This window comes from Chlorocebus sabaeus, chromosome 12, assembly GCF_047675955.1.
Source record: "Chlorocebus sabaeus isolate Y175 chromosome 12, mChlSab1.0.hap1, whole genome shotgun sequence".
Lineage (NCBI taxonomy): Eukaryota > Metazoa > Chordata > Mammalia > Primates > Cercopithecidae > Chlorocebus > Chlorocebus sabaeus.
This window is the reverse complement of record NC_132915.1, coordinates 23123567-23135839: the sequence shown is the minus strand read 5'-3', so window position 1 is coordinate 23135839 and position 12273 is coordinate 23123567. Positions and strand designations below refer to the sequence as shown.

The 12273-nt window shown below is 35.2% G+C and overlaps 1 long non-coding RNA gene across 1 annotated transcript in view; it reads right to left on the bottom strand.

Moving 5' to 3' along the window:
• Positions 1 to 11251, bottom strand: part of LOC119624377 (uncharacterized) — a 34024-nt gene extending 22773 nt beyond the window's left edge. Inside the window, exon 1 of the long non-coding RNA XR_005240455.2 lies at positions 11097 to 11251. This is a non-coding gene — a long non-coding RNA (uncharacterized lncRNA). The remainder of the gene's footprint in view (positions 1 to 11096) is intronic.
• Positions 11252 to 12273: the final 1022 nt, after the last annotated feature.

The window sequence follows — 12273 nt, the reverse complement described above, 5'->3', positions numbered from 1 at the left end:
AGAAGAATCTCTTGATCCCATGAGGTGAAGGTTGCAGTGAGCCGAGATCGTGCCACTGTACTCCAGCCTGGGCTACCCTGTCTCAAAAAAAAAAACCAAAAAAACAAAAAACAAAAAAAAACCTCTGTTTAACTGGCTTAAAGGAAAATAAGCCCTTATATAAATTAAGTATTCCTTAAGCTTTTAGAAAGATAGAAACCAAACCAAAATGTTTTTCCAGTTCACATGATCTTAGATAAGTCTTTTAATTATTTATCTAGTAAATAATATTCAGTTAATCAGTTTGACTTGAACAGATGTGTCTTCAGAGTTCAGTATTAAGTATAATGCAGACAACCTCTTCTACTGAGGGTTACTGGTAAAATTCATGTATATTATTTCTATATTACAAAATTTGTCAGCAAGAAAAATAAAATGATGGCTACCTGTTTAATGCTTCATTTTTATGAGCAATCCAAACACAATTGTTAGAAACAAATGAGCTGAATGCATATAAGATAAAATTCTCATGTGAAAACTGTTCTTTCTATACCAAAAGATTTTAACATTCTTATCCAGAATGCAACGTTGAGGCTGAGAGAAATTGGTACAAACAATTTAGTTATTAGGCCTAGCAAAAAAAATAAGACAATAGAGAAAAAATGTTGCCTTCCTTACGGCTTCTTATTACAGAGAGACTAAAGATAGGTGGGTCTGTTAGTAAGCATGTCCTGTGGCACATTGAAAAGTGTACTATGATAAAGAAGATGCTTCTAGAATTATGAAATGGTGGTGTTAAATTACACAATCTTGGTATATGCCAGGCAGTTTACAATTGCTTGCTTCTTAGCTTTCACTGGGAATTAAGGTTATTAAGGGTTAATAATTGACATAAGTAACTAAAATTCCTAGAAATAATATGGGAAACAACATTTTATGCAAGTTCACAAGGAAGGCAAAATGTGTTTTTGGTAAGGAAAACTGTAAGTCATGAGGATGTGCTTTGTTTTGTTAAGGGAAAAAGTAATTTTTGTTAAAATAGAATGGCTGTTGCACAATAAGAAAAGAGAAAAATATAGGACAAAAATTGAATGTATATAAGAAAATTATAGAAAGTTGATATGACAAATCTTGGGAAAGGAACTTTATTTGTGATCAAGCTGGCTCAGATTTGAAGGAAATTGTTTATATGTTTTTGAAATTGAGCATTACTATCAAAGCAAACCGATATAAAACTAAAATTTGGTCCTCTCTGTTAAAACAATAAGGTTTTCCTGGACTTCTGCTCTGCTTTCAATATAAATTGTATAAGGTTTTCCTTTACCTTTCAAGTAGTTGGCTTAGGGAACAAAAATTCTGGTTATGTATTTTTTTTAAGATTATGTATTTATGAAGATAATTTCCTGTGCTTCATGTTGTCCTTATTGTCTTTGATTACTTAATAAGATCTAAGGTTTTTCCTACAATTATGTGGCTTTCTGTATTTGCTTTTGAAGTCCTTTAATTATTACTCTAATTAAATGAGTAAGTATTGATTCATAGTGACCTGTAATCCTATTTTAATCAAATGTTTTAAACTTTTTGACATTTTTGACAATTTCCATTTTTGATAAATTATAAATTAAAATATTTTGTCCTTGTACTAACTTTGGAAGCTTTCATAAGGGTTCCTGGAATCTCTCAAATAAATTTATTTTCTGGCCATGCGTGGTGGCTCAAGCCTGTAATCCCGGCACTTTGGGAGGCCGAGACGGACGGATCACGAGGTCAGGAGATTGAGACCATCCTGGCTAACACGGTAAAACCCCGTCTCTACTAAAAAATTCAAAAAAATGGCTGGGAGAGGTGACAGGCGCCTGTAGTCCCAGCTACTCGGGAGGCTGAGGCAGGAGAATGGCGTAAACCCGGGAGGCGGAGCTTGCAGTGAGCTGAGATCCGGCCACCGCACTCCAGCCTGGGCAACAGGGCAAGACTCCATCTCAGAAAAAAAAAAAATTATTTTCTGTTCTTATAAAAGCAAGGATTTTTAACCAATTAGGCTTATTTGATAATATGTTAAATTTCATGGGCAGTATCGTCAAATAAGTGATTCTGAACCTCCTTTAAGTCATATTGGATGTGTCATTAATGCATGTTTCAGAAATTGTATGAAACACCTAGAGATCTGATAGTCCTGATATAATGCTATCAGTCATAATTCTAGTTATCTGAAAGTATTGTATGTCACAGAAATAACAAAATTTCCTTGTCAGTTGCATTATAATGAGCTCTAGTCAGATCTTTAACTATGGCTGTTTTAACTCTTGTCATCCACTAATAGTTAATAGTTTTACTCTGATACTTTCCTGAAAGCTATTGCTAGTATCTATAAACCCAAAGTGTTTTATCTTTGATAAGACTCATTGAAAGGACCTTGATAACGGTACAGATTTCTGATAACTTTCAGATCATACCGTTAAACTGTTCCCCAAACTCTGGGAATTCTTAACTGATTCATAAAACTGCTAACCTAACGTCAAGCAGAATAAGAAATAATTGAATACCAAGAAAATGCCTTGATAGATTTTCATTCTGTCAGAGCATGCAATTTGAATGAATTTCATAAGATTAATCCAAGTCAAAACATCTATGATGATCTATTTGATAAACAGTGCTATGCACCTGATTGTTAAAAAACAAAGTTGTTATGTGAAAGGATGTAAATTTCATGTTAAGACAAGACCCAGAGAGGGCCCAGATAGCTACCTTATGGTTCCTGAGTCTTTAAAGACTTCATTATGAAAAAGTCTATATTCTGCATAGAGTAGATAAAATCATACAAATTATGAGAAAAATCAGTATATTGACTGTTCTAAAATTTTTTAAATGATGTATAAACAATACGTAGTTTGCCAAGCCCATAATCCTGGTAAAACAGTAAAACCTCAAGTGTTACATTTCCACCAGCTGCTAAATTATTTGATACTTACAGATAACTTTCATTCCATTTTCAGCCCTCAATGAAATATCAAAATGCTCTTGAAATAGCCTGTATATTCTCTGATTGGATAGAAGTTTTCCTCTGCAAGAAGGCCTATGCTATTACAATAACGAAAAGATTATTGGAAAATGTGTTTCTTTGTGTACTGTATTCCTAAAAATTACTGAAAGTAGATTTTAAGCATTCTCACCACATACAAAAAAAATGGTAAGTACAGTAGTCCCCACTTATTCATGAAATACATTCCAAGACCCCCAGTGGATGTCCAGAATTAGAAATAATATCAAAGCCTAAATACACTATGTTTTTTCCTATACACATTTATCTATGGTAAAGTTTGATTTAAAAATTAGGCACAGCAAGAGGTTAACAACAATAACTAACAATAAAATAGAACAATTATGACAATATACTGTAATAAAAGTTATATAAATATAATAACTTTTTCTCTATCTCAAAATAGCTTACTGTATTGTACTCATCCTTCTTCATCTTAAGATTATGTGAGATGATAATATGCCTGTGTGATGAGACGAAGTGAGGCGAATGACCTAGGCATTGTAACACAAATGGAAATCTTCAGAAATACACAATTCATAAGTTTTAAATTGCATGCCATATGAGTAGCATGATGAAATCCTGTACCACTTCCCTTCATCCTGTCCAGTTGCCATTAGTCACTTAGTAGCTGTATTGGCTACCAGATCAACAGTCACAGTAACCAAGTGCTTGTGTTAAAGTAGCCCTTGTTTTACTTAACAAGAGCCCAAAGTGCGAAATTAGTTATGAAATGTCTTTGGGCCGTCGTTGACCACAGATAACTGAAACCACAGAAAGGGAAGCTGTAGGTAATAAGGGATTACCATATGTGAGGCAATTCATACATTAATTAGCTCTATTAAGTCATTCCATGATCTATACATTTTTCAAAACATGTCATACACAGCATCTGTACAACTTTTATTTGTCAGTTAGAAACAAATGGATTAATTAATTAGGGGAAAAGTAAATGTGTTTATGGCAACTGCAGGCATTCTGGAGAAATCTTCAGCAATAGAAGTACTAATTTCACTGAAAAAGTTATAAAACAGTTAAACAAGTTATTATAAACATTACCATTATCCCTATCATATTCAGTCTTCTGGGAAAGTTGAAAGGACAAGTGGCATTTAAAAATTGAAATTGACAAAGTTAACTGAATCAACTAGATTGTTTTACTAAAGACATTATCATTGACCTTGACGGAAATCATATCCATTTCTACTGGAAAACATAAATTAACCCTGTATGAAATAGTTACTGGGAGACCTCTGTCCCTAATATTAAAACCTTCTGTATCTCCTGCTCTTATAAACTCTCACATGATTCACTGTTGCGAGTCTTTAATGCATTATGCGTATATTTTCATCAGGTACAAGGAGCCTTCTGTGACCCACAAACGATAACCAGACATTTCACAAACTAAGACTTACAGACTGCATCTCTGGGGAGTGACACCAGAGAAGTATTGCCCTTTAACCCTGTTGGAAGTGATCATACTGTATTCTCTCCACCCACACATCAGCAAAACTTCAAAGCCTCAAGCCTTGGGTCCGTATCTCTCAACTAAAGAGGGCCCCTCCAGACTCAGGAGTGTACACCTGTTGGAGACCTCAACTGATCAGAGAGCTTCCTCCCAGAAGCAAGTGACACCCCAGATGTGGACAGCTTTCCCAAGATCACAGATCAAGACTTCTTTCCTCTGTCGTCGTGAAATGTTTACCCTTTTCCTTCTTTTTCCTGCACCACTATTCTGTTTATACATGGAAAGATAATGCTGTGGTTATAATTTCACAATTGATAGCTTCCACAGGAAATTTAACTGAATGATGAATATGTCATATTAAACCTAAATCCCTACATGGTCTTAGAGATTCTCTAGCTTATCCTATAACAGATTTCATTCATATTCCAAGTGCAACTGCTGTTCAAATTGCACATCTGATTCTTTCCATAGTGTTAGGCTTTTAGATTCATATATTCACAGTGTTTGTTTAAATCTGACAGCAGGCAAAAACTGTAGTGAGGGTTTTGCAGTTTTATGCCAGAAACCACATAAGAAAATTAAAGGGAAAGATAAGTCAACAATTTGTAAACAAATTCCTAACCCTAATTTTCATTGTCCTCCTGATAGTCATCACAGCAGTCTCCCTGGTACACTGTATCAAGAGTCTTAAATGCTTATATGCAGCCATCCACTATGCATCAAATGGTCTCAATCTAGTTCTATAACAAAAACACAAAGAAAACAAAGCATCAATCAATTGACCTGACACCCTGACTTGTGAATTCCATACTAAGACCAAACAAGTCCATGAGGATGGTAACAGAGAGTGCTGTCAATGTTGAAGGTTTTGAGAGGCTGCCCAAAAGGGGGAAATTATCAAAGCAAAATTAGCAGGAGTTCATTAGCCTGAGGCTATCTTCATACTTTGAGTTTCTATAACAAACCACAATAAAACATAGTATGTAAACAAACTGAAGCCTAACTTGGTAGGAACAAACAGCCAGGTTTCAGCCAATCACAGACAGACAACTGAACAGCTTCTGCCAATCACAGTCAGTCATTTGATTGAACTATAATCAAATAAGGCAAATGCCTAGCTGTAGTCAATCAGATGATTTCTCTCCTCTGTTTCTGTGCTTGGCCTAAAAAAGCTCACTGCTCATGCTGCTGGGCAAAGCTCTCTCTACTTGTTCTGATTACTGCCTGGTTCATGAATTGTTCTTTACACAAATATACTCTGTTAAAAGTATCTAAAGTATTTATTTTAATACCTATACGAATGCATACATATATATATATATATCCACCAACAGACATATGCAATAATTTTATAGCCATATAATTTATAAAAGTCCAAATAGGAAATAACCCTAATGTCTATCAACAGTAGAATTGTCAAATAAATTGTGTAATATTCATTTAGTGGAATAACAAAAAGCATATAAAATGAGCAAGCTAGTTAACACCACAACACAGTCAGTGTTGTGGTGAACAGTTAAACAATAAGGCTACTGTGAAGATTAATGAAATTATTGCTATGAATGGCCTGTTGCTTCAACTCTTCAAAGTTCTTCCACTTACCAACTGCACTTAACTACACAAGTAAATCTTGGTAACGTTCATTTTACTTCTTTCGTGGAAGGATGCTTTCTGATGCTCAGTCTGTAACGTTACTTTGCATCTACCTGATGCCCTTCTGAGCTGCTGGCCTTAAGCAAAGGTGGTGTCAAGAAGGAGCAAAGGACAGCATGAGCACTGATTATGGGGAAGTTCTGAGTGAGGTTCTGCTGAGCTATTAATGTCTGTGGTTCAAGAGTAAAAGGAAGAGAAATTGTACTGTGATCTATAGATTTATCAGCAAGAGAAAAGTTCTCCCTACCGAGCAGCCAAAGGACATAAGATACAGAGTGTGGGTGACAGAGCTGCAGCCCACACTGCAACACGGTTCAGAACCCTGAGTGGGGAACATACTGTGCACACATGACAAACTTTCCTATCCTATGGTCTTGGAAAGGAAAGCACAGACAAGCTCTTGAGAAATGGACAGACGGCTGGGAAATCATGAAAGAATTTTCACACTCAGAAAGTTTGTATAGAATATAAACAACCTCTTAAATGTGATCCAGACTATGAGTGACAACTTTAAATGTTCTTTGATCCACATCTGTGGAAGTAAGTTCTGTGTACAATTAACCTCAAATACTAGTCAACCTGTAAAAAACAAACAACAACAACAACAAAATCAAGAGTTCAGTAGTGGAGGCTTTTACACTTTGGAGTCAGAGTTACACATGCTGTAATCTCACGATTTTGTCAGTTGCTAGCTGTAATGTGTCTAAATTAATTAATCTTTGTGAGGTCAAGTTTTATCATGTCTAAAGGTGGTGTAATAATATCTACCAAACAGAAGCACTAAAAAAATAAATAATATATGTAAAGTGCATATCACACTGGTTAGTGAAAAATAACTACTGAATAATGGCAGCCATTATCCAAAAGACAAATACATTCTCTTTGTGTGTATATATATATGTGTGTGTGTGTGTGTACATATGTGTGTGTATATATATGTGTATATATATGTATGTGTATATATATGTGTATATATATACACACACACACACACACATTCATGCTCTCAAGTAACTCAAAGTCTCAAGAGGGAAGTTAGTACTAAATCATATGAGAAATATATGCAGAGATTTAGATTTGTCATCAAACCAAATCTAGGGACTGACAATCAAGGAAAAAATTGTTCTCCTGAAGAGAATGGACATTTATGGTTCCATATATGCTATATGCTACATGGCAGCGCATGCTATATAATATTATAATGCTTTCTAACTGGGTTACGCCAATCCACAATGCCCCTGGCGATGTGTAAGTATTACAAATTTCACAGAAACCATGCTTACATAAGGTGCTGTTTTGTTGTTGTGTGGACTAATTTTTAGATTTTTAGGAGATGTTAATTTTTAGAACTTCATGAAATGTTTAACTATTGTTCATGATTTTTAGGAGACAGTTAACTAAGAAGCATTATAGAGCTGTTCAACTGAGCAAATTGGTTTTCACCACTAGCAGAGGTTGATGAGGCCTGTCAAACAAAGAGTGTGAGAAAGCATGAAAAAGACTTGTTGTGCTCTAAAATGATACATCCTTAATCCGGAAGCTCATGCAGTTCTGAAGCTCTTTCACAAAGCATTTGCAATTATCCATCAAATGTGCTTCCCAAGAGCATTTTGAAAACTCAAAATTGGGGGTTATTTTCACGCATCCCAGTGTTTTCAGGCTTTCACTGGTTTTTAAATTAATGGAAAAAGTATGACAAAACAAACGGAATTTTTTTTCTTACAAGAACCTGTTTGAATGCCCATTGTGCTTTTTGACAGTAAACACCAGGTAGGAAATGCAAGGGTTTTTTGAAGTCAGTGCATATAATTTCCTATTTACTCTTAAAGAGTAATTTGTTAAGAAGTTTCTTTATTTGCGGTAATGTCTCATCATCTCAAAAGCAAAATAATCATTAATAATGATAGTTATATGACAAAAAGGATTAGGTCTTATGAGAGAAGAAAGCCAAATTTAAGTAGGTTGTGATAAATTATTGTGCAAAGTAATGCTGAATATGTATTGAAAGACGTGTATGTTTGTGCACATATGTATATGTGTATGTTTATGAGTGTGGGTGCATATATATTATATATGTATGTTATTTTTACTGTCTACTGTCATTGCTGACTACAACACCTGTGATTATGGTTGTGAAATCACAGACATATAAAATCATACTGTGATAGTATTTGTCATTCTTTCTATTATGTGGAAGGGTGGTAAAAAGGTCCCACTATGTAGCTAATAACATCCAAGAATCTTGAGAAACCCGCTACAACACTGAATTGCTCTCTCATATTCTGTTTAAAAAAAAAAAAAAAAAAGGAGAAAGAAGGAATCGTACATGAAGTATATCATCATGCCTTCTACAATTAGTGTGAAACACCTCGATACGGTTGTCACCTGAATTAGGTGTGGTCTTCTCTACCACTTTGGAAATAAGACTATTTATTGTATTCAATGGTAACTTGCCTATCATTCTTGAGAGTGCAGCACTGAGAATAAGTCTCGTTTTTAAAATAACCCACATGACTTGTACTTTAAGGATGTTGTTGAGGATGCTGTTTCAGAATTTAGCAACCTTTCAATTTTAGTGTAAAAAAAAAAAGAGGAGAGAAATCAAAGTCTATGCTTTTAACTGTAGCTAATAATCGATATTCAATTTCATCAAAAGAGGGGAAGTTAAGGAAAAAGAGGAGTGGTAAAGGTGAGTTGATCAATTCACGTTAGGATGGTTGGCAATTGCGACGCTGATGAGCAACAAGATCTATGGTGCCAATGAAGTTGGAAATGAGAGCACTTGGATGAGGAACAGAAGTGGAGGTAAAGAATTGGGAGTCATCTTCATTGCTGGGCTATCAAATTAGATGAGCTTTATCAGACAGAAAAAAAGAGAAAAGATAAAAGAGGTAAGGCTCGGCCTTTGGAAACCATTATATTTAGGGCTGAGAGGAAGAAGAGCACCAAAAAGAAGTAACTGATGAAGTAGAAATAAAATCAAGGAAATTTGGTACAACCCCAAAATCACAGAGTTCCATTCAAATGATGCAGTTTTCCTTCATCTTTTGCAATTTTTTTTTAAACTAGAACTTGATGTAATTGGAGTAAACACTTCTCCCAGGATAATGCCATTTAAATTTTTTTCTAAATATAAGAATTATATGCTGACGTAGCTAAAGCCTGGAAAATTCAACAGAAGGAATTTGACTCCATAAAGTATGCTTCGGTCTCAGTAGTCATAAACTTTACTCCAATTATGAATTAAAATTTTTGAAAAGAAACAATTAAATCATAGTATATTTACTGTAACTTTTGAAAAATGCAGCACTTCTGGATAATATGATACTATTGTTTCTCCGCTAATTCATTTTCTATATCATTTGGACAGATAAGTACACTTTCCTTGCAATCTGACTATTTTGCTTCTGTTTGTACATTTTGCCTTCAGATTTTCTTCACTTCTAAAATTCTACTATCATTTGGCATTAGGGGAATCATTTTTATTATTTTTCCCTTAACAGTCTTTTTTGTCATATTTAATTTCTAACATACATTTTTAAAATCTTAAAGTAAAAAGAACCATTGGTAGTAAATGATTGGTTATCACAGTGACTTGAAAGCTTCAAAATCCATGAGCAAATGAGAACCCATAAGCTCATATGAATATTAAAAGATTTTTCTATTTACTTCTCCCAGCCAAGTCCCTCACAGTGATTTTTTGTCACTTTTTGTGACACACTTGGGCTCTCTTGTTCTTTCCTTCTACTCTCCTCCATTGCCTATAACTTTGCTTTTGAGTCACACCGTTCTACTCCCACTGTGCTGATGCCTTCAATTAAAGCAAGGTGTCCTGGTGCATGAACTTTCAGTTATCAAAAACAGAAATGTATTAGGGCTCTCCACAAAGACAAAACCAGCAGAATGTATATATATATAAATAGATGAGAGAGGATGAATTAGGAAAATTGGCTCACACAATTATGGAGACTGAGAAATCCCACAATAAGATGTCTGCAAGCTGGAGAACCAGTGACTCTGCAGTGTGGCTCAGTTCAAGCCCAAAGGCCTCAGAAGCAGGGAAGCTGATGGTGTAACTCTTTGTCCAAAGTCAAAAGCCTGAGAATCCAGAGTTGTGGGAGGTGGGTAGTGGTAAAATTCCCAGAGTCTAAAGGCTAGAGAACCTGGCATTCTGATGCCCAAGGGCAGGAGAAGGATGTCCCAGCTCCAGGAGCGAGAGAGAAAATACACCTTTCATCTCCCTTTGTGTTCTATCCGGCTCCAGACAATTGAATGGTGCTCACTCACATTAGGGGGATCTTTCCCACTCAATTCACCAAATCACACGCCAATCTCTTTGAAAAATACCCTCACAGACACACCCAGAAATAATGGTTTACCTGCTATCTAGGTATTTCATAATCCAGTTAAGTTGACACTAAAAAAATTAACCATCACAAATGGCATGTTCCTTTCAATCATGCATGCACCAAAATCAAATTATATTCCACAGAAATAGGGAGAATGCCTATGCAGCTCACACATTGGCTGGAGAATAATGTTTTCCTCATCTCTCTCCTAAGGTGTCCATTTCAAAATGCCCTCCATATAGCCTCCCTTTATTCTGATGCAAATTAAATCATTTAAATGTGTGCTTATGATAACACAGTTCAGCTATTTATTCGATTCATTAGACCCTGATTTCCAGTTTAGACCAAGCTAGTCCTCTTAGTATGGAAAGAGATCTAAACAAACATAGTTACATAAAATGATAATATAGATATAGATGATACAGATATAGATCTAGAGATACAGATACATATTAAGTAAAAATAAAAATGGCAAAACAAAATGTCAATAATCATTTTGATTGTGATACCAATTACCTAAGTCTTAATGTAGATCCTATATATACAATAAAACTATCAATTTAGCTTCAATGTTGTAGTAGTTACTTTTTTCTGCATAAAAAACACCCACCTCAGAACTTAATGGCTTGCAGTCATTTATTTAGCTTACAATTCTGCAAGTTGGCGATTTTGGCTAGGTTTAGCTGGATGTTTCTTGTAGGCTCAGCTGAAATGGCTCATCTGTACTCCAGTGGGCCTGTACAGACCAATTCACAGAGTAGCTGCAGAGATCTGAGAAAGAAAGAGGAAGCATTCAAGACGTCCAACGATCTAAACTCAAAACAGGCACGTCATCACTTCTGCCATATACCTTGTCCAATGCAAGTGACGAGGCCAGTCCGGATTCAAAGGATAGGGAGACAGACTCCACCTTTCTATGGGAGGAGATACAATATCATATTTTAAAGGTTTTGGACCTGGGACTAGAAGACATTTTTTAAGCTGCTAAATAAAAACTGATTGAAACAAACAATAGAACATGCAAGTTCACATGACAGCCCTCTCCCCAGGAGTGTCTATGCTACATAATAAGCAGTGAAGATTCTGAAAGACATTTCAGCACAGTATCTGGCAAAAAGAAAGCATTCAAACCTATTTGTCAAATAAATAAATGATTTGATAAAATGAGTTTTCATGGCAACTAAAAAATGGTTAACTCCTAGCATATTCTGAAAAACTATTACATCCTCCAGATGGCCTATCATTAACTTAAACAAAAATATATTAATTTTTCTAAGTTATGAGTTTAGAAATATAAATAGTTTTACAAAAGGCAAATGATACATAATAAGTTCTCACTTAACATCATAGATAGGTTCTTGAAACTGTGACTTTAAGCAAAATGATGTATAACAAAACCAATACTTTTCTCATCAATGTTATAACAAAATAATGTTAATTGAGCACAGCAGTACCTTATTTCACTTAAAGTCTTAGTTTCTAAACACCTATTCTGACATTAAGTGAAGATTTACAGTACCAAAATGGACAGAGCATCTTGCATTTGCTAAAGAGAAATAGACTTACAGTAGACTCAGACCCTCTCTTGAGTACAAGCCCATCAAAAGATAAATCAGGCTGAGTACAGTGGCTCACACCTGCAATCCCAGTACTTTGGAAGGCCAAGGCAGGAGGATTGATTGAGCCCAGGAGTTTGAGACCAGCCTGGGCAACATACTGAGACTCCATGTCTATAAAAAATTTCTTTAAAAAATTAGCCAGGCATGCTGATATGCACCTGTAGTCCC